The sequence below is a fragment of the Natrix helvetica genome (assembly GCF_964273705.1).
Source record: "Natrix helvetica genome assembly, chromosome: 5".
Taxonomy (NCBI): domain Eukaryota; kingdom Metazoa; phylum Chordata; class Lepidosauria; order Squamata; family Natricidae; genus Natrix; species Natrix helvetica.
Genome location: NC_138551.1, coordinates 4544772 through 4560751, shown reverse-complemented (window position 1 = coordinate 4560751; position 15980 = coordinate 4544772). Strand labels below are relative to the sequence as shown.

Sequence of the window (15980 nt, the reverse complement as noted above, 5' to 3'; positions counted from 1 at the left end):
GGGGAAAACCGGGAAGCTTTCAGATTTGGGTTTTCCCAGATGTGCCAACATGGTTCTTGTAATAAATTGGAACTTTGAACAATACTTTGCCTCGGACTCTGATTTAATTTTGGATGCTATTAGGAACCCTGACACAACCGATACGGATAGTCCTTGACTTGCAACCGTTTAGTTAGTGCCTGTTTGAAGTTACAACAGCACCAAAAAAAAAAAAAAGGGTTTCATACTTAGGACCACTGCAGCATCTTCACAGTCACGTGATCAAAACACTCGGACGCTCGGCAACTGGCATGTACTTATGATGGTTGCAGTGCCTCGGAGTCATGTGATCCCTTTTTGCGACTTTCTGACAAGCACAAAATCAACCAGGTAGCCAGATTCACTTAACAACCGTGTCGCTAACAAAACAACTGCAGGAAATTCACTTAACAATCGTGGCAAGAATGGTTGAGAAATGGGGCAAAAATTCACTTAACAGCTGTCACGCTTAGCAACATAACCTTTGGTCTCAATTGTGGTCATAAGTCGAGGACTACCTGCATGTTAAGCAAAGGCATTATGCTTCTACTTGAGAATGTTCTAATTCTTGCTTACAGAGAGTCCCTTTCTAATCCCTGCTCACGGTCACCCCGAACCGCTAGTCACCCCCCTTATTGACTACTGCAATGAACTCTGGGGCTGCCCTTGAAGACTATCCCGAAGCTTCAACTGGTTCAAAATCCAACCAATTCATGTTGGCTGAATGGGAATCTAGGAGTTGAAGTCCAGTATTAAGTATCTGGGGATGCAGATAACTAACAATCTGAACTGATCTCCCCACACATCATCGTTAGTGAAACGTGCAAACCAGCACCTGCATTTCCTGCGTCAGATGAGGAAAGCACCTCTTTCTCCTCCTGCCCTGGCCTCGTTTTACAGAGGCACGATGGAGAGCGTTTTAACAAACTGCATCCCTCTTTGGTTTACTGGCCACAGTGCCTCAGATAGAAAGCCCTTACAGAGAGCGGTGAGGGCAGCGGAGAACATTATAGGAAGCTCCCTCACTCTAATTCAGGATGCTGCTTACAAGCACTACACGCTTAGAGCTCAAAGCATTGTTAGAGACTTTCGGGGTCTATTTCTGTTGCTCCCTCTGGGAGGAGATTCCAAAGTATTCCTAGCAGGACTACAAGAGTCTGTAACAACTTTGTTCCCTATGCCCTCCGTCTGGCAAACTTACTAAGATTCGTTTTTCTCGCCGTGTACATGTATACATCCAGACGAGACGGTGTTGTTTCTCTGTGTCATATAATATAGGTGAGGACATGCATAATTTTGCATTTAATTATTTATTTATTGTTTATGCAGTGCATATTGGAGGTGGTGACCCTTTGAGAGCTGTATGCCACACAGATTTCATTTTAATATATGCCGATTGGTGCACATTCAAAGTGACAATAAAGTTATTCTATGTATCTACCATCAGACAGAGTGATATAGAGTGATATAGAGATACAGTATAGATGATAGACAGACAGTCTATCATCTATACTGTATCTCTATATCACTCTATCACTATCTATCATCTATATCATCTATCTATCTATCATCTATCTATCTATCTATTCATCAATCATCTATCTATCTACAATCTATCTATCTATTTTTCTATCATCTATCTATCTATCTATCTATCTGCCTACCTATTATCTATCTATCTATCTATCTATCTATCTATCTATCTGCCTACCTATTATCTATCTATCTATCTATCTATCTATCTATCTATCTATCTATCTGCCTACCTATTATCTATCTATCTATCTATCTGCCTACCTATTATCTATCTATCTATCTATCTATCTATCTATCTATCTATCTATCTGCCTACCTATTATCTATCTATCTATCTATCTATCTATCTATCTATCTATCTATCATCTATCTATCTATCTATCTATCTATCTATCTATCTATCTATCTATCTATCTGCCTACCTATTATCTATCTATCTATCTATCTATCTATCATCTATCTATCTATCTATCTATCTATCTATCTATCTATCTATCTATCTATCTATCTATCATCTACCTACCTACCTACCATCTACCTATCTATTTATCTATCTATCATCTATCATCTATCATCTATCTACCTACCTACCTACCTACCTACCATCTATCTATCTACCTACCTATCACCTATCAATCTTTCTATCTGTTTATCTAACGTACCTACCTACCTACCATCTACCTACCTACCTACCTACCTATCTATCTATCTATCTATCATCTATCTATCTATCTATCTATCTATCTATCCACTTACCTACCTACCTACCATCCATCTACCTACCTACCTATCATCTATCTATCTATCTACCTACCTATCACCTATCAATCTATCTTTCTATTTATCTAACGTACCTACCTACCTACCATCAACCTATCTATCTATCTATCTATCATCTATCTATCATCTATCTATCTATCTATCTATCTATCTATCTATCTATCTATCTATCATCTATCTATCTATCTATCTATCTATCATCTATCTATCATCTATCTATCTATCTATCTATCTATCTATCTATCATCTATCTATCTATCTATCATCTATCTATCATCTATCTATCTATCTATCATCTATCTATCTATCTATCTATCTATCTATCTATCTATCTATCTATCTATCTATCATCCATCTATATATCTATATATCTATCTATCAATCATTATATATATATATATATATATATATATATATATATATATATATATATATATATATATATATATATATATATATATATATATATATATATTTATAAATTTTGTGTTTGTTTATTTATTTAGTCATGTTTATGTAGTATTGGAGGTGGTGACCTCTATTAAGAGATGCGTGCAACAAAATTTCATTGTAATGTATGCGGATTGGGGTACGTTCAAAGTGACCGTAAAGTTATTCTTAGTCTAAGTAGATGACTTAAAGAGGCCAAAGTTAAGAAACGGTGCGCTTGTGCAGACGGCTCGGCTCCTGTCGAGTCAAAACTCAGGCCATCCATCCTCCAGAACAAAAGTTTTTAATCTTGCAAAAAAAAAAGGCAGCGGGAGCCAAACGGTTGCAAAAGGCTGGGGGGGGGGGGAAGGGGGAGGAAAAGGGGAGGAAAAGAAAAGAAAAGAAAAGCCACCCTCTTTTTTGAAATCCCAATTCTCATCTCTTTGACCCCAGAGGATAAATATTGACGGAAGGAAAAGGAGAGGGCCATGACATCATGGCGTTTGAGGGAGCCTCAATCTGATCTCGCAGCCTCGGAAAGCGGCCTGAACTCTGTGTCCTCAGCCGTTATGTTGACAAACGGAGCGCGATCTCGTTCCGGGAGATAATCAAACATGGAAGCTGCCAAGCTAAATTCTCCTTTTACCCATTTTTCGCTCAGGATTCCCATCAGAGGTTTTGAAAAGAATGGGGGCTGCCCGAGCCCAACCCCCCCCCCCCGCCTCTGCCTTTCACACTTGAACTCGTGAAAAGCACCCAAAAAAAAAAATAGGAATGAAAAAAAAACCCCACCCTTTATTTAGTTCCATTTCTAGACTGTACGTGAAAAGCCACGGGGCTAAGATTCAAATCCCACTGAGATTCGCCCTTCCCCCAGCCAGGAGATCGGACAATGAGGCTCGGAGAGATTGGGGGACACGATGTAAACTCCCTTTAAAAAGAGAAAAAGTTGGCGACGTACAACTTATCTTTTCTGTCCTGACCGAGGCTTCCTAAGAGCATGAAGCAGACTCCTTGCCCTGGCAAAAAACCTCTTTTATCAATTGACTGTGAATTCTGCTCCTTCACATCCAGCAAAGTCTTTCGAGGGAAGATTTATGGCCACAGACCTTCTCTGGCTTGGAGAGCTGCCAGGCTGATCTCTGCAAAACCTATGCAAGGCGTCTCGGAGAGTCACGAACCAATGAAGTGAACTAATGGTCTCCTGCAAACTCCACTCCCCTTTCGCCCCTCTTTTATTTCCTCTGGGAGGGGCCATTCATCCTCCACCTGTGGCCTTACTCCCAAGTCGACCCCTGTTCTTTAGCTCTTCCCTTTGTCTGGCAACTCTGTGCATGCGCACACTGGGAACAGGTTCCAGCTGTTCTTCTGCCTCACTGATATCCGACTCCGAAGGCAGCTGATAACTGTCAGATGGCCCTGGCCCCCTCTCTGCCTCCGACACAGAGCCCTCATCCGAGCCTTCTCCAGACTCCAGGACTGCCCCAGGTTCCTCCCTAACCTCCTCACAGTCCGAATCTTGAGTGCCACAACAATTTCTCCCCGCCACCACCGACTAATAACGGTCTTTCCACTCCATCCAATACAACAGATAAAGCTACTGGGACAGGAAGCGAAACGTCTTTTTCTTCCTTAAAATAAAAAATAAAAAATCAGTCCAGTTGCCTTTTCAAAAATAAAAACCTCTTTCGAGACGACGGTAAGCTGGAGGACGGAGAATCTTCAAAGACACGGAGGGAAAGAAATTACAGGCAGTTCTTGCAAAATGCTGTCACTCTTATGCAGCTCGGTTGTATAAAGAGAGGCACAGAATCAAAATCACGTGAAGAATTATACCGCCTTATAAAGCCTCATTTAAGGCCACACCTTGAATAATGCTTCCGGTTTTGGTCACCCCGTTACAAAAAAGATGTTGAGAGTTTTGGGAAAAAGTGCAAAGAAGAGCAACTAAGATAATTAAAAGCCTGGAGACTAAAGCATACGAAGGACAGTTGCAGGATTTGGGTTTGGCTGGTCTAGAGAAAAGGAAGACTAAGACTATTCCAGTATTTGAGAGGCTGCCACGAAGAACCTGTTCTCTAAAGCACCTGAAGGCAAGACGAGAAACAATGGATGGGAACTAATCAAGGAGAGAAGCAACCTGGGATTAAGGGGTCAGGACAATTAACCAGTGGAACTAGTTGCTACCAAAAGTTGTGGATGCTTCATCACTGGAGGCTTTAAAGAAAAGACTGGACAGCCATTTGTCTGAAATGGTATCGACTCTCCTGCTCAAGCAGTGGGTTGGGCTGGATGACCTCCAAGGTTCCTTCCAGCTCTATTCTGAATCTGATGTGGCATAGGGTCCCCTGTTTGAGCAGTGGGTTCGGCTGGATAACCTCCAAGGTCCCTTCCAGCCCAATTCTGATTCTGACATGACACAGGGTCTCCTGCTTGAGCAGGGGGCTGGGCTAGATGACCTCCAAGGCCCCTTCCAGCTCAATTCTGATTCTGATATGGCATAGGGTCTCCTGCTTGAGGAGGGGGTTGGACTAGATGACCTCCATGGTCCCTTCCAGCTCAATTCTGATTCTGATATGGCATAGGGTCTCCTGCTTGAGCAGTGGGCTGGACTAGATGACCTCCAAGGTTCCTTCTAGCTCTATTCTGAATCTGATATGGCATAGGGTCTCCTGCCTGAGCAATGGGCTGGACTAGATGACCTCCAAGGTCCCTTCCAGCTCTATTCTGAATCTGATATGGCATAGGGTCTCCTGCCTGAGCAATGGGCTGGGCTAGATGACCTCCAAGGTCCCTTCCAGCTCACTTCTGATATGGCATAGGGTCTCCTGCTTGAGCAGTGGGCTGGACTAGATGACCTCCAAGGTCCCTTCCAGCTCACTTCTGATTCTGATATGGCATAGGGTCTCCTGCCTGAGCAATGGGCTGGACTAGATGACCTCCAAGGTCCTTTCCAGCTCTATTCTGAATCTGATATGGCATAGGGTCTCCTGCCTGAGCAATGGGCTGGACTAGATGACCTCCAAGGTCCTTTCCAGCTCTATTCTGAATCTGATATGGCATAGGGTCTCCTGCCTGAGCAATGGGCTGGACTAGATGACCTCCAAGGTTCCTTCCAGCTCTATTCTGAATCTGAGATGGCATAGGGTCTCCTGCTTGAGCAGTGGCCTAGACTAGATCACCTCCAAGGTCCCTTCCAGCTCAATTCTGATATGGCATAGGGTCTCCTGCTTGAGGAGGGGGCTGGACTAGAAGACCTCCAAGGTCCCTTTTCAGCTCTGTCATTCTATGTTATTCTAAATTTCAAACCTCATCGGTCCGTTCCTTCTTGGACTGTGTCCAATTACACAGAGGGTTTGCTGATTTCTGCTCGCGGGGGGGGGGGGGGGGGGGCAAAAAACCCCGAACTCTTTACGGCAATGGGTCTGATCCTTTTCAAGTTGGAGCGTGTAACTCAAACTTGTGGTACAAGAGAAATGAGGAATGATTTCAATAAATGCACACCTAGGCGAATCTCAGAGCAAGCTGAGATTTCAACTTTTTCACTGATGATCTCACCTCCGTAAAACAGCAGCGGCCCAGGGATGTCCATTTTCTTTTTATTACAGAAAAAGTTGGGGGTGAAATGAAGACAAGACGGGGGAAGGCTGGCCTTTCGTTTGTTCATCCTCTGCCAAAAACATGCCAGAAACAGCCATCTAAAAGTTCACTTGTAAGATTTAAGAAAGAGACTTTGAAGTTCAGGGAACAGCGTGAGAAAGAGGTGGGGATGGAAAAGACTACACTGGGATTTAAATTCACTTTTTTTTTCCTTCCCCAAGGCAAACAAATAAAGCCGAAAGCTTCTGGGCTTGGAAGACACCATTATAATCTAAGATCTAAGAAGCAAAACCCTTCCGAACAGTACGGTGTCAGGTTTCCAAAGGATGCCCCAATTAATTCAGGAGCCTCAAGCCAAGTTTCAAAAGAAATCCAGTCATTTATTAGGAACACCATTTCGGCAATCCCCCATTGCAGTCAGATCTGATCTCATTTTAATTATGGCTGAACTTTACCCGTTTCCTTCCTCTCCTCAGTCTGTGTCATACATCACATTCACCAACGAGTTGCACGTCTCACAAGCCTGCTTAGTAATCTGAGATACGACTCTGGCCATAGTCCTCTCTATGTGCACGCGCGGCATTGGCAGCTGCTCTTGTGGTTTCTGGCGCACATGTGCACTGGACAGCTGATCTTCACGGGCACTGGAGTGCCGGAAAATGGACTGAAAACGGTCCCAAAACCACCCAAAAACAGGCTGTTTTTCGGGCCATTTTCCAAGCTGTTTTCGGGCCGGAAAACGGCCCAGGAAACAGCTTGGAAAAAGGGCTGGAAACGGCCAAGAAAACAGCCAAAAAACAAGCATGCACGCACTGCTATAGGGGTCTCTTGATTGCCGGGGTATACAAGAAGATTTCCAACCCTGTGATTCTATGATTCTGAGATAGGTGAAAAAGCGACATGACGGATGATGGATGGAAGGAACAGCTTGTGTTGAGAAATTGTGGGCACTCCATCTCTGGAGGTTTTCAAGAAGAGACTGGACAGTCAGTTGTGTGAAGTTGTATAAGGTGTCCTACTTGAGCAGGGGGGTGGACTAGAACACCTCAGAGATACATAGAGGTTATAACAAGAGATTTAAAAATTCTGGGGGCTTAACTATGTTTAGCCATGTGATATTATCATGAGAATAGCTGGAAACCTGAATCCAGCCCACACTTTGGCCAAAGAATATGCTTTTGGGGGTGGGGGTGGGGGGAGGAATAAGAATGGAATTGGTATATATGTATACTTTTAAAAGGAGGATGTATGTAAAATTATTAAGATGGAAGATGTTTATTGGACTGTAATTATTAATACCATCAATATTAAATGGAATTTGCTTAAGACGCAGAAATACACCATGCAAATTAACGAGAGAGAGTGGAAGGGAGACAGGGGGAGGCAAGGAGGACGAGAAGGGAGAGGAGAGAGGGACATAGGAGGGAGGAAAAGAGTAGGAGAGAGAGAAGGAGTGGAAAGAGGAGAAGGAGAGAGGAAGGGGAAGTAGAGAAGAGAGGGATGGTAGAGGGAAGAAAGGAGGGTAGAGGAGGGGAAGAGGAGGAGAGAAAGAAGGAGTGGAAAGAGGAGAGAGGAGAAGGAGAGAGGAAGGGGAAGTAGAGAAGAGAAGGAGGGTAGAGGGAAGAAAGGAGGGAAGAGGGGGAAGAGGAGGAGAGAAAGAAGGAGTGGAAAGAGGAGAGAGAAGGAGAGAGGAAGGGGAAGTAGAGAAGAGAGGGATGGTAGAGGGAAGAAAGAAGGTAGGGAGGAGGAGAGAGGGAGAGGAGGCAGGATGGCGGTGGATAGGGTATAATATGGTGTATGGAAAATGGAAGAGCAAATTATAGCTGCTGTGGCTTGATGGTAAGAGGAATTGATATAATATTGGATAATACAAAATAATGTTTGCTAAGATGTAATGCTATACTTGTGGTTACTTGTATGAAAATATAAAAAAAAATATTAAAGAAAAGAGATACACCGAACATCTTCAAATATTTGACAGTACATTATCAAAGGTTTTGACACTCTACAGCATGGATGTAACTGTAAACTATTTGCTAAAGCAACGGGGGAAGAAGATTTATGTATTTATTTATTTATTGGCAAATGGCCGAGCTCTGCTACCGATAACAAATTTCTGGGCCGAAGATGGGGACAAGGGCACCCTGTTCCTACAATATTTATCTGAGCACGGTTTTTGCTCCTGGCACCGGTTGCTGGACCTCAAGATACTGCAGGCTTCAAGCGTCGCTCCTTAGCTTTTTGAAAGAGATCACGCTGACATTTTTTGGGCAAGGACGAAAGGAACTTTTCAATTGTGCGTGAGATTGCAAGTATACACACTTCCTTTCGTTTTCAATTAGCGCTCCGTTCCAGGGGCAGAGATGCTCTTAGTTGGAAGGAGAGATGGGAAAGCTGCATTAAAGCTTCTTTTAAGACTTACTTTTCCAGTTTTTCTTCACCAGTCCATCGGTCGAGACTCAGACGCAGGCAGTTCTCGACTTACGACCAAGGATTCTATTCATTCTATTCATTTTCTACATTCTCTTCTATTCTATTCATTTTCTATATTCTCTTCTCTTCTATTCTGTTCCATTCTATTCTATTTATTCTATTCATTTTCTATATTATATTCATTTTCTATATTCTCTTTTCTTCTATTCTGTTCCATTCTATTCTATTTATTCTATTCATTTTCTATATTCTATTCATTTTCTGTATTCTATTCTGTTCTGTTCTATTCTATTCATTTTCTATATTCTATTCTATTCCTTTTCTATATTCTGTTCTATTCTATTCTATTCTATTCATTTTCTATATTCTATTCTCTTCTCTTCATTTTCTATATTTTATTCTATTCTATTCTATTCATTTTCTATATTCTATTCTAGTCTATCCATTTTCTATACTCTTCTATTTATTTTCTATATTCTATTCTTTTTGCTATTCATTTTTATATTCTCTTCTCTTCTATTCATTTTCTATATTTTATTCTATTCTATTCTATTCATTTTCTATATTCTATTCTAGTCTATCCATTTTCTATACTCTTCTATTTATTTTCTATATTCTATTCTATTCTAGTTATTTTCTATATTCTATTCTATTCGTTTTCTATATTTTATTCCATTCTGTTCTATTCTATTCTATTCTATTCATTTTCTATTCTATTCATTTTTTATTCTATTCTATTCATTTTCTATATTCTCTTCTCTTCTTTTCCTGTTCCTATTCCCATCCCCATCCCATTCCTTTCTATTTTTAGTTCTGTTCCATTCCATTCAATTCCATGCCACTTCACTCTGGAAAAAAAACCCTCTGCGAATTGGGTTTGTCTAATTTAATGAACAGAAGGTCTAGGGGTGACATGATAGCAATTTTCCAGAATTTGGGGGGTTGCCACAAAGAAGAGGCGCTTTGGAAAATAAGTTGGCCCCACCTATTTTCCAAAGCACCTGAGGGCAGGACAAGAAACAATGGGTGGAAACTAATCAAGGAGAGAAGCAACCTGGAATTAAGGAGAGACTTCCTAACAGTGAGGACAATTAACCAGTGGAACAGCTTGCCTCCAGATGTTGTGGATGCTGGAGATTTTTAAGAAGAGATTGGACAACCATTTATCTGAAATGGTATAGGGCGTCCTGCTTGAGCAGGGGGTGGGACTAGAAGACCTCCAAGGTCCCTTCCAATTCTGCGATTCTGTTATTCCTGCAGACTTGGTCACTCTTTCTCATCGGCTCAATAACCAAGGTCACGTAATTGTCACTGCCACATGGACCACCATCTACTCCAGTGAAACCTGGAAATCCGCAACAAGAATTATTCGTAAGATCAAGGTCTTCCAAACAACATTATCCCAGAAGGATTCTTTGTATCGCACATTGGGACCCTGTCCCAAACGAGGAAATTCTACAAAGGAGAAAATCCTGAAGACTCACTGCGAGAGTGACAGAGCAAAGAGGGCCTTGCTTTGTTAAGTAGGTCACTGCAATTGTTAAGTTAGTAACTCGGCTGTTAATTTAATCAAACAGTTCTAAGCTACATAAACAGAGGGTTAGAATCAAGATCACGTGAACTGCTAATACCACTTTATAAGGCCTTGGTAAAGCCACACTTGGAATCTGGCATTCAGTTTTGGTCACCACGATGTAGAAAAGATGTTGAGAGTCTAGAAAGAGTGCAGAGAAGAGCAACAAAGAGGATTAGGGGACTGGAGACTAAAACATATGAAGAACGGTTGCAGGAACTGGATATGTCTAGTTTAATAGAAAGAAGGAATAGGGGAGACATGATAGCAGTCTTCCAATCTCTCAGGGGTTGCCACAAAGAAGAGGGAGTCAAACTATTCTCCAAGGCACCTGAGGGTAGAACAAGAAGCAATGGAGGGAAACTAATCAAGGAGAGAAGCAACTTAGAACCCAGGAGAAACTTCCTGACAGTTAGAACAATTAATCAGTGGAACAGCTTGCCTCCAGAAGTTGTGAATGCCCCAACACTGGAAGTCTTTGAGAAGATGTTGGATAGCCATTTGTCTGAAACGGTATAGGGTTTCCTGCCTAGGCAAGGGGTTGGACTAGAAGACCTCCAAGGTCCCTTCCAACTCTGCTATTGTATTGTATTGTATTGTATGTCTGGTTTAATGAAAAGAAAGACTAGGGGAGACATGATAGCAGCCTTCCGATATCTCAGGGGTTGCCACAAAGAAGAGGGAGTCAAACTATTCTCCAAGGCACCTGAGGGTAGAACAAGAAGCAATGGGTGGAAACTAATCAAGGAGAAAAGCAACTTAGAACTGAAGAGAAATTTCCTGACAGTTAGAACAATGAATCAGTGGAACAGAATTTGCCTCCAGAAGTTGTGAATGCCCCAACATTGGAAGTCTTTAAGAAGATGTTGGATAGCCATTTGTCTGAAACGGTATAGTCTCCTGCCTAAGCAGGGGGTTGGACTAGAAGACCTCCAAGGTCCCTTCAAGCTCTCTTCTGATTGAATGGGTGTGGGGGGGGGGCAACTGAGAACATCACGTAATGCCTGACCGTCAGCATCTGTTCATGGAGACCTTTCGATCCCAGGTGATTAGCAGGATGGGACCTCAAGCGGCAGAAACAAACCCCGAAGAAGAAAAGCATCCACGGCCTCGAGGGACCCATGTTGCAAATGTTCCAGAACCTTATCCAGCAGGGGACCTGCAAACTAAGTCCGTCCTCCCGGCGTTATCAGCTGAAATCCGGGTTAGGGCTGACTGCTTGGGCTGCATCCCCAACAGCTAATAAATCAGGCCTCGGGATTTCTCAAATCCGTTATGAAATGGGTTTCCCGTTGCAAAACAAACCAGAGGGGATTCAACCGCTCCAAAGCCACTTGCCAGCAGCAACTTATGCCTGGGAAATCACCGGCGTGGCCTCGAAGCCCCTGGCAAAGAGATGGGTTGTTGTTTTTAACGTGTGGTGGCCGAGGCTACGTCACATGTGCAAAGCGACAAGGTGCGGCGGCCGGGACAGCTAGCGCGTCCCATATTCTGCCGGAGCCCTGAAAGACGGCAAATGGCTCCGTTCCCAGGAGGCCCACGCAAGTACATCCAGTACCTGCCATTCGCCAGTTCCCCGCGCTTGTAAATATTTCAACACCTGACGAAACGAGCACACGGGGTGCTGGGCAGCTGGAGAACGCCGCCGACATCATCGTCCTCGGGATCTGACTTAACGGCGGAAATATGACGGGATTCCACAAAGGCAGATAGGAAAACTGCAAGGCCGCTTCCAAGCGGAGCGATTGACGGAGCGGGCCAGGGCTTAACAAGCGGGGGTGAAGGCAGGCCAAGATCAACGGAGTGGAGATCAAAGGATAACGGAGGGACCTGGCTTGTTAAGGTTAGGCCGACGTCTCAAAAGGGGGGGCTGCTCTTTTCTGGATTAGCTGCTTTCTTCCGACGGGTGTGAGAAGGACCGAGGAACAAGAGTTGGAAGGGACCTCGGAGGTCTTCTCGTTCAGCCCCCTGCTCAAGCAGAAGAGCCTATACCAGGGTTATAAAACTCCCGGCACGCGGGCAGGATGTGGTACAAGCTGGCCATGCCCAGTTTAGCAAAGGGGGGGGAGAATCCCGATACGTCATGTGACGCCGCCATGACAATGTGAGTTTGACACCCCTAGCCCCTCAGACAAATGGCAGTTCAATCTCTTCTTTAAAACTTCCCGTGTTGGAGCATTCACAACTGGAGGCAAGCTGTTCCACTGGTTAATTGTTCTCACTGTCAAGAAATTCCTCCTTAGTTCTATGTTGCTTCTCTCCTGGATTAGTTTCCATCCATTGTTTCTTCTGCCTTCAGGTGCCTTGGAGAATAGTTTAACTCCCTCTTCTTTGTGGCAACCCCTGAGATATTGGAACACTGCTATCATGTCTCCCCTGGTCCTCCTTTTCATTCAACTGGACATACCCAGTTCCTGCAACCGTTCTTCATGTGTTTCAGCCTCCAGTCCCCTAATCCTCTTTGTTGCTCTTCTCTGCACTCTTTCTAGAGTCTCCACATCTTTTCTACATCGTGGTGACTAAAACTGGATGCAATATTTCAAGTGTGGCTTTACTAGGGCTTTATAGAGCAGTAGTAGGACCTCCCTTCATCTTGATTGTATCCCTCTGTTAATGCAACTCGGTCACCTTTAGCAAGAGTTTGATCCTCAGGACCTCATTCTCCAGGCCAGCCAGCAAAATTCAGAAACTCCCCCCTGCTTCCCCCCCCAAAAAAAATCCCACAAAGGCAAGCAGTTTAAAAACTCACAGGCAAATTCTGTAGTTGTGTGAAGATCAAATTTCTCTCTCCCCCCCCCTCCTCCCCCTCCTCTCTCTCCACATACAAGGGGAAAGAGGGGGGGGAGGAAAGAGGAGGCAACAGAGAAGTTACAACGGGGACAAACTTTCTTGAACTTGGCTGCAGGTCTAAAGCCTCCACTCAACACCGAGTCGCTGAGCCAAAGAGATGAAGGGAGAGAGAGAAAGAGAAAGAGAGAGAGAGCGAAAGGCCATTTCTGGCCAAATCACCACCGCCAGCTGTTTTTATGACTCTTCCGTGCGCCATCCAAGAGGGCTAATTCGACCAGGAAATGAACCGCTCTCTGAGTTTACAAAAATGGGAAGTGGCACCCGACCGTCTTCGCAAATTAGAAATTTAGAGGCTAAAGAACTCGCTGGGAGAAAATCGCCGAGGTGTAGATTTCGGTGAAGCATTAGGACGGAAAGAAAAGGCAGAAGAAGAAGAAATCCCCTTGGTGATAAAGTTGTTTCCCGGAGGGAAAAAAAAACTTAGAAAAGTTAGAATAACAGAGTTGGGAGGGACCTTGGAGGTCATCTAATCCAACCCCCTATACCAGTGATGGCTAACTTTGACATGATAGCAGTCTCCCAATATTTCAGGGGTTGCCACAAAGAAGAGGGAGTCAAGCTATTCTCCAAGGCACCTGAGGGTAGAACAAGAAGCAATGGGTGGGGACTTCCGGTTCCGGCGGCTACGGCGACAGGCAAGCCTTTGCCTGCTCCCGCTCTCCCGGTGGGCTTCCCCCGCTTCTGCGGGGGCACAGGACGCCCCGAAGAGGCGTCCTGCCGAGGGAGCGGCTCGCGGAGGGCCCCTGCATCGGCGGCGGCTGGTGGGGGCTTCTCCGCTTCGCTCTAGGCACCGGGGAGCAGTTTTGGAGGGCGCGCATGCGTCTCGCTCCATGCCGAGCGGACAACGTACTTCTGAAGGAAGCAGCGGCGGTATGGTGAGAGGCTTCCTTTCCTCATTCCCTTCCTTTTGAAATAATGGACTTTTCAGCGTTTTTAAAAAGTTAAACTTTCGGATTCTTGCTGGAGGTGCGGCTAGAGGGAGGGGGATTTCCCCCCCCCCTTGGACAAGCGGCTTGAGAAGATTTTGCTTTCGCCCCCAGGGGAAGGAGGAGGGGGGAGAGCCAACTAATGATGCCTCACCCCTGTAAAAGTGACTTTCATTGGATTTAGTTCCAGAACTTATGGGTGAACTGAGAACTTTCTGAACTTTTAAATTTTTATTATGCCTCTGAGCCCAAAGCTGGCAGGGCAAGATGGCATACTTCCGTTGTCTTCATGAACTGTGAAACCTGACTCCACCTTTAAAATTCAGGCTTCCGGTCTTTGTCTCCGTGTCACCCAGAAGAATCTCTTGTGGATTGCTATTTCCTGAACCCTCTGGAGAGAAAATTTTCCTCTATTGCTAGACTGACCAAAGAAACTCCCAGCTGCTTGGATCTTCTGCCTTCTGAACTCATCTGCCTGCTCTACCTCTTCACCTGTCCAGTCTCTACACTGACTGATCTCTCTGTTTTATAAACTATGTCTCCAAAAAGACCACCACCTGGAAAATCTGGCTTTGCTACCTCTGCACCGACATCTGCAACATCCAGTCCTGCCACACAGTCAAAGATTACAGAACTGATGCAACCTAAGAGTACAGAGATGGATTTGCAACAAATGCTTCAGCAACTCATACAGGGCCAGGAAGAAATTAAGAAACAATTAAAGGAAATGAAGGAAGAAATTAAAGAGAATCAAGTCCAAATTTATAAGAACTCACAGAGACTGGACCTTGTGGAGGGTGGGGTGGCGGAGGCGAGGGGGGGGGTAGAAGCTTTGCAGAAGGGTAACAAAGAACTTGATATACAACAAATGAAAATAGAATTTGAGAGAATGTCCTTTTATCTTAGATTTCAAAATGTTATAGAAGAAGAGGGGGAAAACATAAGGGACATCATGACTAATATTTTAGCTGAATATATACACAAAGATAAACAACAGATGGAATGGGAGATAGACCTGGTCTATAGAGTGAATTCAGCATATGCCAGAACACACAATGTACCCAGGGAGGTCCATATCAAATTTCTTAGGAAAAGCACAAGAGACATAATTCTGGGTGTACAAAGGGGGCAAGCATTGACATACCACGACAGGGAGATAACCATCTTGAAGCAGATCCCAAAAAAAATTAGGGAGAAAAGAAAAAATTATTCGCAATTGGCGAATAAATTATACCAGAAAGGGGTGTGGTTTAGATGGTTGATGCCTGAAGGGATGCTGATATTCTGGGAGGAGACAAGAATCAGAATCAATTCACCCATAGAGGCACAGGCCTTTACGGAAAAAAATAAAGCGAACCTAGAAAAAACAGAAGACTCTACAACGGTCACACAGGACACGGGAGGGGCCGGAGCTCTGCCAGCGGGGGGAGAAGGGGCAACACTAAGAAAGCTCAGATCACAAAAATGAATAAGAAAATCACATTGTTATAAACAGACCGAAAGTAATAATGAAATTATATCTAGACTATATATTATAATATATAAGCTGATTGAAATTTTTTTATAGAATTAATATGCTGATTTTATACGATTTTGTATTAATGTTTTATACATAGATGTATCTTATGAGTTTGGAGGGAGGGGGCGTCTGCCATACTTGCAACTGCCAAAATTTGTATACCATTCCACTTACCCTTTTCCTTATAAATGTTTTAAAAAACCAATAAAATTTTCTGGGAAAAAAAAAAAAAGCAATGGGTGGAAACTAATCAAGGAGAGAAGCAACCTGGAACTGAGGAGAAATTTCCTGACAGTGAGAACAATGAACCAGTGGA

The 15980-nt window shown here is 43.8% G+C and overlaps 1 protein-coding gene across 2 annotated transcripts in view; it reads right to left on the bottom strand.

Annotated features, from left to right (window-relative positions):
* DIS3L2 (DIS3 like 3'-5' exoribonuclease 2) overlaps positions 1 to 15980 on the bottom strand; it is a 223157-nt gene that overhangs the window by 102300 nt on the left and 104877 nt on the right. The window lies entirely within an intron of this gene.